This window comes from Ursus maritimus, unplaced genomic scaffold (assembly GCF_017311325.1).
Source record: "Ursus maritimus isolate PB19 unplaced genomic scaffold, ASM1731132v1 scaffold_14, whole genome shotgun sequence".
NCBI lineage: Eukaryota > Metazoa > Chordata > Mammalia > Carnivora > Ursidae > Ursus > Ursus maritimus.
This window is the reverse complement of record NW_024423786.1, coordinates 56051878-56068423: the sequence shown is the minus strand read 5'-3', so window position 1 is coordinate 56068423 and position 16546 is coordinate 56051878.

Sequence of the window (16546 nt, the reverse complement as noted above, 5' to 3'; positions counted from 1 at the left end):
ACCTGGAGCTCAGGCTCTGCGACAGAGCAGCCGGAGTGGGGGAGCTGCGGCCTCCCCCACCGTGGAGGGCCTGGACTCCACACTCGGGGTGGAGTGAGACCTTCGGCGTCCCCCACCCTTCTTGAGACCAGCGCTGACATCTGCATGGGACCCGCTTGACCGAGGGTCTGCACCCTTGCCAGGACTAGACTTTGGGACTTGGGAGCTGGGGCTGCTGTTGCTCTGTACCCATGAACTCCCAGTTTGCAAACGTAATAGACAATCTATTTTGTTACTTGCACTTGTTACTTGAACCACTGAGAGAGACGGGAAGCTTACAGATACATATATTTTTACTTCTACTGATGACCTTGTAATAAACTTCTAAAGCTTCTGGGTTCTTGTGTTTTTGCCACCTCTGAGAGGGGCCAGGACCTCTGCCCCCCTCCCTGCGCCCCAGCAGCACTGCCCCCCAAACCTCCTCCGCAGGCTCACCAGGAAGTGTTACTTAAGTCCCTGTTAGCAGCTCCAGGCTCCTTTGCAAAAAACAGTGCCTCTTCTCTCTGCAGCCGGCGCCAACCAAGCCCAACAAACCTTTGCCTCTTTTTTTTTTTATCCTCCCTCCTCCTGCCCCATAGCAATTAAAAGACCGGTTTATTACGAAACCTGGCCGCTGTGCCACAGCTGTTGCTGGCTGTGCTGGAGCCAACCCCAAGCTCGGGGCATATAGAGACGCACCCCTGGGGCGCTGGCTGCAGCCCCTGCCCGCCCCGCTGCCACCGACCCAAGGTTCAGAGAGGTCCGGGGGGCACATGGACCACGGTGGGCTCCGGGCTCAGAGCTGTCTTGGCCGGGCTGGCCTTGCAGGAAGATTCCTCTGGGCAGCCCCCAGGGAGGGGCTTTCCACCGCATCCAAGCCTTCTCTCTCCCAGGATAGGCTTCTTCACTGCAGTAAAGAAAAAAAATTTTTTTTCTTTCCCCAAACTAAGATCAACAAGCAAAAAACACCCAAGGAAGTAGTTCTCCCAGCCCAGCTGGGCTTGGCACGGTGCTGCACTTTGCCTCTAAACCGAAACTGTAAGGCCTGGCCGGCCACCTCCTGGTTCTCCCGGAGCTGCAGGCGCGGTGACTCCCCTGCCGCGGGCTGGGAGCCGGAGCTCGCGCCAGCCCTCCGCGCCCCGTCTCAGTCTTTCCGCCCCAGGTCTGTGGGGTGGGCTCGCGGCGCCTGGGCAGCAGCGTGTCCCTGCGCCCCGCGGGGAGGAGGACAGGGCGGGCCGCGCCACAGGCCGCGACCTTTCCACGGAGCCCTACGTGGGCGCGGGAGGAAAACCCCGGCGGTCCCCCGGGAGTCACGGGGCTGGGGGGAGCCCCACTGGGGAGGATGGGAGGGAGGGAAAGGTGGAGGGGGAAGTCCCAGAGGGACAGGAGAGGGAGGGGGCGGGGAGGAAGGGGAGAGACGAAGTGGGGAGACGGGATCCCAGAGGGGGATTAGGAGACCCCAAGATGGAGCCCTCAGTGGGGACCCCGTGGGGGGAGCGGCGGAAGGAATCCCTGTAGAGGTTAGGGGCAGGGGAGATGCTAAGTGGAGGGAGGGGCCAGAGCCCTGAGGGGTGGAGGGGGGAGTTTGAAGAGGAGACGGTTTGGAGTCTGGGGAAGGTGCGGAAGAACCCAGGCGGACTGGGGGGCTCAGAAAGGACACCTGTGCGGGGTGGGGGAGGGGAGTTAGGAGGCCTAAGCCCCGAGAGGGGGAAGGGGACAAATGAGGGGAGCCCCAGGGGGAAGTTGAGGAGTGAGGAAGGGGACTCCAAGGGGCGGGGGGGGGGGCAGTTGGAGAGAGTAAATCCTTGAGATAGAGCCCAGAGAGGAGGGAATCTGAGGAGGGGAGCAGAGGCTGAAGGAACCCCCCCCCCCACTTCAGGGGGAAGGGGCTTGATGGGGAAGGACCAGCAGGGACCAGGGTCAGCTCTTGGTGTTGCCTTGGCTCCTGGGGGAGGCTCATCCCTGCAGGAGGCTCCACTGTGGGTGTGGGCCTCTCTGTCCTCATCTTGATTCTGGCCATCCAAAAGGGCCTGTGACCTCTGACCCTCTCATCTCTAGGTCCTCTGTCCATAGAGCAAAATCCCAGGCTCCTGGGCCCCAAGGACATACAAGGCATGGGCAGGACCCCAGCTGTGTGATCCTCAGCTGATACCCTAACCTCTCTGTGCCTCGGTCCCACTGTCTGAAAAATGGGGTAATAATGCTTTCCACCTGATAGATTGTTGACAAGGTTAAGTGAAATATGTATTTTTTAGATGAGGACTTCCCACATAGAAAGTATAAGAAGGATTGGCCATTATTACTGCTATCCCAGCACTATTATTATGCCCCCTGCATTTCTAGAATCATCTCCTTACTCCACCCTGTGTGTGCACCAAACTCAGCAAACTGAAGACTATTTTCTTTTTTTTTTTTTTTAAGATTTTATTTATTTATTTATTTGACAGAGATAGAGACAGCCAGCGAGAGAGGGAACACAAGCAGGGGGAGTGGGAGAGGAAGAAGCAGGCTCACAACGGAGGAGCCTGATGTGGGGCTCGATCCCATAATGCCGGGATCACGGCCTGAGCCGAAGGCAGACACTTAACGACTGAGCCACCCAGGCGCCCCTGAAGACTATTTTCAAGCAATATTTTAAGAACTCGAATGGAAGGAAAGGGCAGGACACATTCGCTAGTGAACAGAATTGTAGATCACGGTAGGGTTGGTGTGGCTGATTTTTCCTTCTGTCTCAGGCTCTAATGCCTCTCCTTTCCTCACCCTGGGTTGGATTTAAACTTTGGATATTTGGTTCCTTCACTTTGCAGATGAAGAACGAAGGCTGGGGAGGGGCGTGACCTCCCAGAAGGGAGAGAGAGAGACAAACCTAAGGCTTGGGATTCAAACCCCAGCTCTCTGGGCACCTCCCTGCACAAACGCGGAGGGTCGCAGCTCTTCCGTTTCCAGCAGTGGTTCTCCCGCTACTGTCTTTGTTGCTGTGGTGGTGGTGGTGGTGCGGTAGCAGGAGTACGAAGTCCCTTTTCCAGAGAGGAGCTGAGGCCCAGCGTGGAGGAGCCACAGACTGGCCAAGATCTTGAATTGTCACCGACGGGCTAGGCAGCCCCTGGGGAAAACGCAGGCTGAGGGTGAGGGGGACAGATGGCACCGACCCCAGGACAGTTCAGCCAGAGAGGGCCAGAGCCAAGCTGCCCCAGGTCACCTCTGCAGGTGACTCCCCTGGGCTTGCCTCTGTCCATGCCTACACCTGCGGCCCTGAGACACGCACGCAGGTGCACACACCCCCACCATGCGGCTACACGCACACCCAGCTCCCCAGACCCCAGACACACTGTGCCCCGCTCAGCCCCAACCAGGCGCCCCTGCGCAGAGGGCTGGAAGTCTGGCTTCACCACACCCCTTTGGGCAAGGCGCTTAGCTTCTCTGAGCTCCCTGTCCACGTTTGTCCGACAGACGCACAGCCTCCCTTGAGCATTTGTCTGTGTGTGCACACACACCCGCCGAAACGTGGGCACAGGGTTACGGGCATGTTGATAGGTATGTAAATACAGATGTCATCTCTGCCCCCAGGCCTTAACAGTTTGTAGGATTCAAGCTAGGTTCTGAACCCTCTGTGCCCGGAGAAGGGGGCTGGTCCTAAGAGCATGTCCTGAAACACGTAACATAGCCCTGGACTTGAGGACAAGTGGGGGCCGAGGAGGAAGACGGCCAGGCATGGCCGCCCGGTTGAGATCAGTGTTAGAACTGCTGACGTTGCCCAGGGCGGCTTCTGCCTGGTTATCTCGGCTCCGCCTCAAACAACTCCACGAGGTAGCTGCTGTCATTATCTGCTTTTCACAGAGATGGAGCACAAGGGCTCAGAGAAGTGCAGCGGCTTGCCCAAGGTCACACAGCCGGCGGTGGTACAATCAGGGACCGAGCCAAGGCCTGTGTGATGCCGAGCTAGGCTTCTGTATCTGTGTACATTTTTATTTTTATGTAATTGAGATATAATTTACAGACCATAAAATGTAACCCTTTACAGTGTGATTTAGTGGTTTTTCACGTATTGCGCAGTTTTGTGCAATTATCACCCCGTCTATCACCCCAGAAGAAGCCCTTGACAGCAGTCACTCCCGTCTCTGTGGCTCTGCCGTGTTCGGCGCATCTCACAGAAATGGGATCACACACCCAATGGCTTCTGATCCTCGCGTGATGTTTGGAGTTCATCCGTGCTGTGTGTGTGTCGCCCGCAAACTTGGGTCACCTGTCCCAAGTCTGTGGTCCCATGTGTACACTCGAGCATCCTTCCATGTAGACAAGGACACACGGGAGGGCTCTCCGTGTCGCACACAGCTATGGTGGGGCTTTGCCCCATGCCTCACGCCCAGACCTCCTTGCTTGTGCACCTGCCGTCTAAGCTCGGTCTTGTGCGCACGCGGACGGCTCCTCCCTGAACCCCTCACACGACCCCTCTCCCAGCGAACTCCGACTCAGCTTCTTTGTTCCCATGGCAGATGCCCCCTCTTCAGGGGAACTCTCCAGACAGGACCCCCGAGGGCCTGTCTCCTGGCCCCAACTCCGCCCTCCCCAGTTCCCAGCACCCACCTGTGTGTAAGGCCACATTTTATCCTGCCTGGGACCCCCGGTGCTTCGGAAGTGCTTGGGCACGAAGACTCAGGTCTGAATCCCAAGTTGTGTACAGAGATTGACCCACTGATGATGACCTCCTTCTCCAGGACAGAGTGTTTTGTCCCTGAGGGACACACGCTGGCCTGCCAGGTGCTAGGTCCTGACCGCATCAACAGACACCAGCCACAGCGGGGGAGCTGGAGCCTGGCCCTGCGGGGGCGGCCGGCTGTGTGCCCTGAGGCAAGTTGCTTCACCTCTGTGGGCTCAGTTTCCTCATCTGTGCAATGGGGATACTAACAGGAGTGCCCGTCTCTCGGGGCTGTTGTGAGCAGGAGTTAGTTGAAATATGTAAGGCCCTTAGAGCAGCAGGGAGCCTTCCAGCAGTGTTAGCTGTTATTATGTGAGTCGGTGTGCGACTGTTTGCAGGACTCCTCCTACCCGAACGAGGGGTCTGTCCATGTACCCGTGAGTTGTGGGTGCCCAGAACTCCTAACCGACCGGGGTCTCGTGGTTATACCCGGACCCCTCTCTCCTCGCCCAGCTGGGAGCCGCTGATTCAGCACCACGGCTCTGCCTCTGCCTGAGAAGACGGCTCGGGGCGAGACCTCTGGGGGCAGGCAGGTGTGGCTGGCGGCCAGACGACCGTCTGTGCTCAGCCGTGGCCGTGGACGGCCACAGGTATGTGCACACGCACACGTGTGTGCTTGCACATGCAAAGAGCATACGCTCAGGTCCTGGGACTTGCAGGTGGGCGTGGCCACACACACACACACACACACACACGCAGTTCTTAACCTCATGCTGCACCCAGTGTAGCAGTGTCCTGGGGCTGCGGTGACAGTGACCTGGGGGGGGGTGCTCCACAGCAGAAATGGCCTGGCTTCTGCTTCTGGAAGCCACAAGTGTGAGCGGCAGCGTCCCCTCTGCGGCTCTGAGGGAGGCTCTTTCCGGGCCTCTCTCACCTCTGGTGGTCTCAGCTGCTCCAGGGATCTGGGTGTGGTCCCCAGTCCTCACATCGGCCCGTGCATCTCCGTGTCCAAAGGACACCTTCTTAGGAGGACGCCAGCTCTATGGGGTTGGGCCGGCCCTCTCGAACCCATTTTTACCGTCTGCAAACAATCTACTGCAGATAAGATCCCAGCCACAGGTACCAGGGATCAGGGCTTCAACCCCCCGGGGCGGACACAATTCACCCCATCACAGCCCCACACACCCGCCACACACACAGAACTTTGAGAGCCGGGTCTCTTGTTCAACAGACGTGTGCACGCAGGCATACACGCATACACGCCAGCACACACCCCTCTCTAGCTGGCTCTCTCGGCTTTCCCAGCAGGGGCCCAATGACCAGGAAATGAATAAAGACACCCCCCGGGCCCCAGGTCTTCACACTGGAGCGGGGGCGGGGGTAGAGTAATTTATTCATCCACCAAACGTGTCCCAGGTCCTTTATGCCTCCCCCGAGGGCATCCTGGGCAAGGCTGTGGGGTGATGAGAATCGCCCCCAGTGGCCCCTGGGGTGCTCAGGGGCACCCGTGTAGCATCCCTGCAGAGCGGTTCTGCCACAGCAAGGTGCCCGGGCAGCTCCTGGGCCCAGCTCTCCTCTGGCTCCTTCTACCAGTAGGTAAGATGTTATGGGGAGGGCTTGGGGGCGTGTTTTTCCAGAGATGATGTCCCCTCTTCTAGGAAAGCAGCAGAAGGATGCCAGGGCCTTCCTGGCTTCTGAAATACTCTTCCCTCCTTCCTCCCAGGGGTCAGGGCAGGACTCTGGCCTGTCCCACCCCTGCCTTCACCTTTTCCCTTCCCTCTGGAACCACCGCAAGCATTTCCCAGCCCCACAGTCCCCAGCAGCCTCGGGTGTCCTGCCTGGTGCCTCATCCTTCCCTTCCCTTCTCTCCTGACCCCATCCCCAGGCAGGGGGCGTGGCCTTTGTGCTACACTTTCAAGGCCCCGGTGGCGCCAAACCCGTGGCTGGGCACACGCGAGGGTGGGGAGGCCATCCAAGAGCATGGCTTCATCTGTTGGAAGGGGAAGGTCTGGGAATGACAGCCCTGGAGCTGTGCGAGGTGGGAGAGACCTGCATGCCGCCAGCCAGGCTGGTGAAGGTCATGTGTGCCAGGGACCCACGGTGCCCGGCGACCGCCACCAGAGACCCGGAACCACCCAGCTTGACACACAGGCGGAATGCCACCCCCTCCCCCAAGGACACACGGCAGACACGCTTACAAACACACAGAAGCTCCATCTGGAGAAGCCCCTCCCGGCCCTTTCCCTGCATTGTTCGTGCCTCCTCTTTCCCACCCTACCCCCTCCTCCCGGCCGCGGGCGCCGGAGGTTCCCAGGCTCTGGGGCTGGGGTGGGATGGGATGAGGGGCATCTCGGGGCGGCGGAGGCCCAGCCGAAGACCCTCGTGCACACGGGGCTGCTCTCGCCCCATGCGTGAGCATACACGTGTTGGAGCGGTAGGCTGCGATCACATGCGTGCACGCGTGGGGCGACATTTGTGCCGCGTCGGGCGGCGTACACAGCAGGCGCGCCATAAATTCCTCTTGGGTGGCTGCGAGGGGGAAGGGGCAGCCGCACAGCTTTGGATTCGATTCTGCTCTCGGCGGCTTACATTTACCTGCGCGGCGTGCAGCGAGCGTGACTCAGTTTCCCCATCCATAAAAGGGAAAGTCTAATCGCCCTCCCACGTGGCGAGATGAAACCATTTAATGCACGGAAGCGCTTTGCAAAACGCTCGGCCTTGAGAACGCTGACCACGCCTTCCCTCCACCCCACCCTCCCGCCAGACACTGGGGGTGGAGAGGGGCGCTGACCCTGGCCCCAGACGCCCCTCCCGACCCAGCAGGCAGGAGTCCCGGCTTCCTCGGTACTTAAAATTGGATAATTGGAGACAGAGGCGGGTGTGCGAGAGCCAGAGAAATCCCCGAGTGGGCGAAGCGCAGGGGTCTGTCCCTCTAGTCTCCCCACGTCAGGGGCCCCGACCCTCTCCAGAGCCCCCTCCTGTGCGCCCTGGGCGCGCTGCCGGTGCGCACGGAAGCCCCCGCGCTTGCCGCCGACCCCCTCCCGCGCCCGGCGGTGCCAGCCTCCCGCTGGTGCCCGCCAGGCGCGGTGTCTGCGGCCGCCCCGGGGGTGGGGGGGTCTGCGCCGGCGGCCGTCCCGGCGGCGTCTCCCTCCCCCAGCCCCTGGCGGCGGGCGGCCGGGCCGAGGGCGGGGCGTCTGCACAGACCCTCCTTTTGTGAGCGGCGCCTTCCCCGGGCGGCCTGGCGCGCAGGGCCCGGGCACCGCGCCAGCGCCCGGAATAGCCTCCCTGCCCCGCTGGCCGCCCCACGCCCCGCCGGAGCCGCCTGACCTGCCCGGCCGGGCGCGGGGGTGGGCAGGCCCGGCCGTGGCGGCGCTGGGACCGGGTGCGTGCTCAGCGGCACGGGCTGCACCGCCACCGACCGTGGTGCAGCAAGGCCTACTGTGTGCAGCCCCCTGACTGTGTGTGCGGCCTACTGTGTGCAGAACACTGTCTGAATGCAAAGCCTACGCTGTGTGGACCCGCACCTACGTGCAAACGCGCATGTGCAGACTTCCGCCACGTGCAAGACCTACCTTGCGCAAGACCCGCTGCGTACAGTCCCCTCCCCTATGTGAAAATTCCCATGTGTGCAGACCCCGGTCTGCATGCAAGCCCCTACAGTGAGCAGATGTCCTACTGTGTGTGGCCCGGGAGTGTGTGCATGAACCCGCCGTTCGCAGGCACAGACACACTCACAAACACCCCTTGCAAAGAAGTCCCCTGTTTTCAAATACTGTGCTCTGTGCTGGCATCTACGTGTGAGTAAAAACCCTAGTGCACGCACACCTGCGTTCGGATGCACCCTGTGTGGTCATCGCGAGAGTGCAGCGTGTTCCAGGTTCAAATGCTCCCTCTGCAGACTGGCTACACCAGCCGACTTAGGGGGAGCAAAACTCAAGGTGCCCACCGAGAGCTGAGACCGTCTCCCGTGGTCCTTTGTGTGTGCTTCAGTTTACCCCATCCGGAGAGACTTTGCTCTTTGAGTCTCTTCTGGCTCTGACTGCAAGGGGCTCTGACCCATGTGGGAGGAAGTGGGTTGGACAGCCCCCCTGCATTGTGCGGTATGGGCAGAGGACTCAGTCATGCAGGCAGGGTTGGAGGCAGGGCCTCCTGGGACCTTCCTGGAAGCCCAGGGGGCAGGTGCAAGGGCAGGCGGGCTCTGTGGCGGGATGCCAGAGGGTGGCTTCCCTGAAACTGGGCACAGCAGCTGGGAGAGGTTTCCGGCCCGCCCGGCCCCACCTGGCCCCGGGCACTCTCGGCAGATGGGCGGGGCAGGCAGGCACTGCCAGGGAGGAGCCAGGCCCCAGACCGCACATGCCCGCACAGGAGCCACCGGCGGACCTGTGCGCACACACCTGCGTGCGTGGGCCATGCCCGGTGCTAATTCTGTGCCCCGTGTACAAACGTGGGCTGTACGGGAGCCACAGAAGGCTTCGAGGATCCATGCTGACCTGCAGGCTCCAGCAGACAGAGATATTTGTCTGATTTGCTCACTGCGCCGCTCCAGCACCTGACGGTTGGTTGGCGCTCTGTAGATATTTGTGGAGTGAGCAAATGAATAAAGGGACACATCACTTTGCAACTATGTACTGAGTGTCTAGGTGCACTGGGCGCTCGTACATCCAGGAGCACCAGGAGATCCTCGGATTTCCAGACCCATAGTCGGGGATGAGAATAAGCTCACACTTGCCCGCACCTGTGGACACCATGCGCATTGATCAGGAAACACTCGAGTCCACTCTCATCCATTCACCGCAGACACCAGAGCCGGGCGCGCACACAGCCCCCACGGATATGCACGCGCTCCTGAGCACATGATTTTTCCTCTTCTCTCCCTACAACCCGCCTGTGCTATCCAGCCCAGCCGCCCGGGTTCCTGACCTCCCCCCGCCAAGGCCACTGGGTGTCCCCACCTTGGAGGGATTCCCCAGGGCACAGGGAGCCTCACACCCCACTCCCCAGACATCTCTGTTGTCAGGTGGCCCTGAGGCCTGGAGTTTCTACCGTCTGAGCTTCTCCTAAAGGCTTAGGCTGTTGTCTGCAGAAAGCTCCAGAAAATATGCAGCCAGGGTTGGCAGGGGCAGAGCCGTGCAGGCAGGGGGACTTGCAGAGCGGCTCCTGGATATTCCCAGAAACCATCCTTCCATTTTACAGCCAGGGAAACTGAGGCCCTGAGAGGGGAGGGCGTTTCTGTGCAGTTGGAGCGGGAGGGCAGACTATGAGAAGCAGATGCTCTGCGGGGGGAGGGGGCGCGGGAGCCCTTTCCTTCTCATCTCCTTGCAGCCAAAACCAGCAGATTCCCACGGCTGCCTGCTGGGGTGGGGACAGGAAGGTGGGGGACTGCACCGGGAGGAGGAGGCCTGCGAGGGGTGGGGGGGGCCTGTCTGGGTCCTGGAGACAGACAGAGAGGCAGGAGGCCCTGAAACACCCACACGCAGCTCACAGAGACCCAGTGTGGGACGCGCAGACACGAGCTGGCCCTTTCCCGCCGCAGATGCCCTCTTCCCAGCCCTCAGATGGGGCTCCTGGGGCCCCTGCCCTGCCTGCGAGAGTGTGAGGGAATGTGTGTAGGTGTGCGCCCATGTGTGTTTGGAGGGGATGCACGTATGCGGAGGAGACACGCCTGTGTGCACGCACATGTATTTCTGGATGTATTGAGGTCTATGTGTGTGTTCGGTGTGCATGACTGTATGTGGGTATTTGTGTCACTGTGTGTCTGCACGTGTATATGTACATGTGCGTGTGCTTGTGTGAACGTTGCATGTGCATGGGCACACGTGTGTTTCCATGTATGTGTGTTCTGTATGTATGCACACATGCGTGCTTGGGTGCCTTGTGTGTCTGCGTCTGTGGGTGTGCTCACGCATGTTGGTGGGTGTGCCCGTGCATGTTTTTGGAGTGTGTGTGCGTGTGTTGGAGAGGTGCCGCTGGGTGCTCTGGGTGTCCCGGCGTCCGAGCTCCAATCCAGGCATCTGCAGTTCCGTGGGCTCCGGGGCCACTCCTACGCACGCAGCCACAACAACGGTAATAACAAGGTGCGGTCTATTATCTCTGCTCTACAGCAGGCGTTTCTTCTAAACACCTCAGAGTTTTTAAAGCCAGGTTCATTGAGGCATAATTCACAAATAGTAAATTCATACTTTTTAGGTGTACCATCCTGCAAGTCCTGACAAACCGACACCACTGTTAGTCCTTACACAATCACGATTTAAAGTGGGTCCATCCTCCCGGAAGCCCCCTGCCGCCCCCGGTCAGCCCGCTCTCCCCGTTATCAGCCCCTGCAACCGAGGGGCTGCTCTGTGCTCCTAGTTCCGCCTTTTCCAGGAAGTCATAGAAATAGGATCACCCAACCTGCGGCCTTCCCAGCCTGCTCCCTAAACTCGGCGTGCTGCCTTGGACAGGCCTCCTTGGGGTCGTGTATCTAAGTAGTTTGTTCCTTAAAAAAAAAAGAAAAAAGGGCGCCTGGGTGGCACAGCAGTTAAGCGTCTGCCTTCGGCTCAGGGCGTGATCCCTGCGTTCTGGGATCGAGTCCCACATCGGGCTCCTCCGCTAGGAGCCTGCTTCTTCCTCTCCCACTCCCCCTGCTGTGTTCCCTCTCTCGCTGGCTGTCTCTCTGTCAAATAAATAAATAAAATCTTTAAAAAAGAAAAAGAAAAGATGCAATTTACATAGCACAAAATTCACCCCTTTGAAGTGTACAATTCCGGGTTTTTTAGTGTTTTCACGGAGTTGTGCAGCCATCACCTCTATCCGATTACGTAAGATTTGTATCACCTCGAAAAGAAACTGTCACCCCAGTCCTCTCTAACCCTGACCCGCGAGCCCTATTGCCCCCCGCGCTGTGTCTGCTCTGGACGGTTCCGCCGGTGGACTCACACACTCCTGGCCTTCTGTGTCTGGTCCCCTCCCTGCGCCTAAGCTTGTCAAGGTGAGTTCGTCCCTGTGAGTTGCTGACTCCGGCTCCGTTGTAGGGACGGTGGCGCTCATACCCCTTCACCAGGGACGGGTAGCTGGGCAATTCGCAGGTTTAGGTAATTAGGAATGAAGCTGCTATGGACATTCACCTCCGGGTTGTGGTGCGGACCCAAGTTTTCATTCCTCTCAGAGAGCAGCGAGGGGTGGGATTCCTGGGCCCCATGATGAGTAACACCCTTAGTTCATTAACTCATTTACTCCTCATCATCCAGGAGGTAAGTACTATGATTAGATGCATTTTATGTATAAGGAGACTAGACGCTCCCACAGATGGCTCTCTGTCTCTCTCACACACACCCAGCAGACAGGACGGATGCCGCGTCCATCACCCAGCCCGGGCCCTGCAGGACCCAAGCAAATACCCGGGGCTCCCCAGTGCACGGACAGCAGCATGCTTGTCATGCCCCACACCCCGGGAACAGACGCTGGTGGGGCCTGCAGACCCAGACGTGCTGCAGACACTCTGCGATTTGTTCATCTTTCCAGCCAACCCGTCTGGTCCTGACAGTAATTAGCTCCCAGACTGGCGGGGAGACAGTGAACAGGCTCGGAGTCATCGCTGCGGCCCCACGCCCACAGGCCAGGGAACCCGGCAGAGTGTGTGTGTGTGTGTGTGTGTGTGTGTGTGTGTGTCCAGGCTGGGTGCCCCGCTCCTCTCCACCCCAGGCGTCACAGCCCGGCCCTGGAGAGTCTGGCCTGGGCTCCCTCCCACCCCTCCCTAGAGCCAGCCAGCGCCGTGCACGCACGCCCACCGTGCCTTCCACGCGGGATCGTGCCCCGGGGCTTTCAGAGCACACGCGCGCTTGCCCCCAGCCCGTGCGTGCCTTCACAGTCCAGGCACGCGAACGCGTCCGTGCCCCGCGGGGAGTCGCCGACCCTGGCGCCGCTGGAGCGTGCGCGCGCGCCCCGGGCCGCGTGGGGGTGGATCCCGCGCGGGAGCACGCCCCGCCGCGCCCCTGCCCGGGCGCCGCCGGAAAAGCTGCGGCGGCGGTGGAGCTGGCGTCACGGGTTTCCACGGGGGCCCCCGCGCTGGGGGCCGGGATTCCCTGGCGCAGGAACGCCCGTGACGGCGGCGCCGGGAGGCCGGACTGGGCCGGCGATGACATCAGCCTCTGTTTCTGGAGCCGCGCAGGCGGGAGAGGGACTGGGGGAAAGGGAGTCCGGCCCCTTACGCGAGCTGCGCCGGCCCCCATTTCACAGATGCGGACACTGAGGCCGGCGGGCTGTCGTCTGTGACGCTTCCGTCTAGCGCTCGGCGCATGCCCGCTGTGGGGTTGCCCTCTCGGGGATCCGAGAGTCCCCCCCCACCCCATCCAGAGAGAAGGCCCAGCGCCTTCAGGGCTCCGGACCCCCTACTGGCGGGTCTGCCTGCTCTTCTGCAGCGAGAGGGCTCACGGAGGGCCTGAGGGTGCCCTGGCGCCACCCGGCCAGGCAGGCGCTCGAGCCAGATCTGTCCACACTGTTGGTGTCTCCTCAGCTCTGGCCGCTGCGGTGGCCAGAGGCGGTGCCCGCGTCCGAGCCAGGGCGCCCGGGCTGCCCGGCGGGGTGTGCCCACCGGTGGCTGCCTTTGTGCTGAGGCCTGGGCGAATGGTCTAAAAATAGCTTGGGCGGAGAGGAGGGCTATTTTTAGCCCGAGTGGCGGGCCCTCCCAGTTCCCGGGTCAGCGGCCATTGGGCCAGGACCGGAGTGGGGGGTTGGGGGTGGGAGGATCCACTTTGCAGGGTCCCCACCCCTCCTGGGCGTCCCCACTTCCAGACCCCAGGGTCAGCGCACAGCCAGCCCTGGGGAGGACAGTTGAGGGAGAAAGAGCCTGAGGGGGATAGATAGCCTTGGGGGTGGGGGAGGCGTTGCCCTAGGCCACCTTTCCTCGACACAGCCCCCACCCCCAGCTGCCCCGGCCTTTTGTTGGGCGGGCGGGGAGGCTGCTTTCTATTTTGGGAAGGTGTTGGAATAATTTCCCTGGCTATTTTTAGCCGGTTTGGGGATTCCTCCACCCAGGCTGGCCACCCGCCTCTCTTCCTTCTTCTGGTCCTCCTCCTCCTCTTCCCTGCTGACCCAAGGCCGGCCTCAACCATAAAGGGCACACAAGGACACACAGCCCCCCAGAGACGGGCATCTCCTTGGGGGCAGACCTGGAGCGGGGAGACCCCCATACCTCCTGGCTGGGGAGGGAGGGGGAGCTCTCAAGGGTGTTCCCACGTTCCAGGTGAGCCAGACTTTCTGGCCTCCAGGAATCCATGACATCCCACAGCTGAATTCCATCTCCAGGGCAGGGCGGGGCTCCCCAGGCTCTGACCTTTCACCTCCTTTCAGTGTGTGACAGGTCTGCCCTGTTGAGAATAGATCTTGACCCCCATACCCCTTGGCTGGGGGTATCCCATGTCCCCTGGAGGAAGATCTGTTTGGTGAGGGTAAACTGAGGCACAGCGAGGACACAGGAGTGGGCCACAACTTAGGCTATTCCCTGATGTTTTCATCTCCATTGTTGAGACAGCTGGGTAACCTTGGGATCGTGATGTTCCCTCTCTGTGCCTCAGATGCCACCGTCAGGAAAATGGGGTGATCATGGAAATGGAGTTGTTGTAAACACGTGATGAATACATGAAAGCTGTTAGTGCAAGATCCTGGCAGGAGATGGGACAGGTGCCCCAGAAAGGACACTGAGGAGTCTTGCTGGAGATGAGAGGGGAGTTTTGGGTTCTAGCTGGCGCCACACCTTGAGACCACTCTCCAGCCATCTCCTGACTCCTCACGGTCCTGGAGGCTGGCAGGAGGGACCCCATGCCACAGACAGGGAAACCAGGGCTCTGGCATGATTTCATGGCCAAGGGTGTCATGCCTGGTGACACACCGGAGGCCAGTGTGGTCTCCTGACTCTCCCGGCTCTGACCCACAGCATATGCCACAGCTGCCTTCTGCATACTTTCAGACGTTCTTTTGCTCATTCAGCAAATATTTGTTGGGCATTGAGTGAACGTCCTATGGCTGCTGTTAACAAGTCACCACAAATGCAGCGGCTTACAGCAACACAGATTTCTTCTCCCAGTTCTAGAGGCCAGAAGTCAGAAACTGGTCTTCGCTGGGCTCCAGGTTGCCGCAAGGCTGAGATCCTTCTGGAGGCTCCAGGGGAGAACCCACATCCCTGCCTTTTCCAGTTTCTAGAGGTGCCCTGTCATCCCTTGGTTCATGGTCCTGCATCACGTGGACTTTCTCGGCGCTCCCAGCTTCACATCATCTTCTCTCTCCGACTCTGACCCTCCTGCCTCCCTCTGACAAGGAACCCTGTGATGGCATTGCCAGCATCCACCCTCCCATCCAGAATATTCTCCCCATCCAAAGATCTTTAATTTAATCCCATCCACGAAGTCTGGAAAACATGCACAGGTTCTGGGCATTAGGATGGGGTATCTTTGGGGGAACCATGCAGGCAGCACCTTTGGTCAGACCTTGCTTGGAACGGACAGCCAGGAACAGACGCTGACCCAGGCCTGTCCTCCTGGAGCTCACAGTCTGGGGCCCATGGCCATAGAGATCAGATGGTCACAGTGATGAACAAATAATTATAAAGAGGGTTGCTAGATAAAATACAAGATGCCCAGTTATATTTGAATTTTATTTTATTCTTTAAAAGATTTTGTTTATTTATTTGACAGAGCGAGAGCACAAGCAGGGGGAGCACAGGCAGAGGGAGCAGCAGACTCCCCACGGAGCAGGAGCCCAGAGCGGGACTCAATCCCAGGACCCTGGATCATGACCTGAGCTGAAGGCAAACGCTTCACGGACTGAGCCCCCCAGGCACCTCAAATCTGGAATTTTAGATAAACAACAACTAACTTTTCGGTATAAATATGTCCCATGTAACGACATGTCTCATTTAATCGTTGAGTCATACTGACACTAAAAAAATAAATTAAAAAGCTGTATAGGATTTGTGTATGTGACTTGGCCACCAGTTATAGTTTATCATGGGAGGATTAACCTGAGGTGATAAGGTGCAGCGTGTGCTGAGATCACTCAGGCCACCGTGCGGAGAACGGTGATACAGAGAGCTCACCGGCCCAGGTGAGCACCGACTGCGGCTGCGCAGTGAGGGGGCATCATCCGGTGTTTTATAGCCTTGGGGGTGGGCGGGGCCCCACAGAGGAAGCTCCGCCCCTCGGGCCTGCACATGCGCATCCTGCCCTCATCGCGGGAAGTTCGGCCAATCGGAGGCCGTGAGGCCGCGCCTTAGCGGGCGCACCCCTCCTGGCGCCTTCTGAGCAGCCTCACGGGAGAGGAGCCTCGAGGAGTTCGACGCCCGGAGGGTGGCCGTCCGCTCCTGCCAGGGCCCTTCACAGGAGCGGCCCCGAGGGTGGGCTCGGCAGCGGGGCGCGTTTGCAGACCTGAGGCAGGACTGGCCACGCCGACCCAGGGCAAGGCAGCTCCGCTCGGTAACTGGCTCCTGAGGCCCGGCCGGCGCCCCTGGGACACCGCCCCCTTCCACCCTGGGGCACGGGGTCCCTCAGAACACCCCATATCACACCCACATACCGCCCCCCTTCCCCCGACACCATACCCCAGGATACAGATCCCCCAGGACACCAGGCCTCCCCAGACCATCCCCCCAGGTTCCCCCTGGGACACTGCCCCTCCTTCACCCCAGATACTGACCCTCTTGGGACACCATCCCCCCATCCCCAACACCACCCCCCAGGGACATGGGTCCCCCTGGACACCAGCTCACACACACACTGGACCCCCTACCCCCATCTGCTCTCTCTGGGGTCCACGGTGGAGGCGCACCCCTCGGTCTCCCCAGCCCCACTGTGCAAGGACCCCCTTCAGGAAGCCCATATTACGTTTGCATCGCCTTGAATCAAGGCAGCCATGACAGTGGAC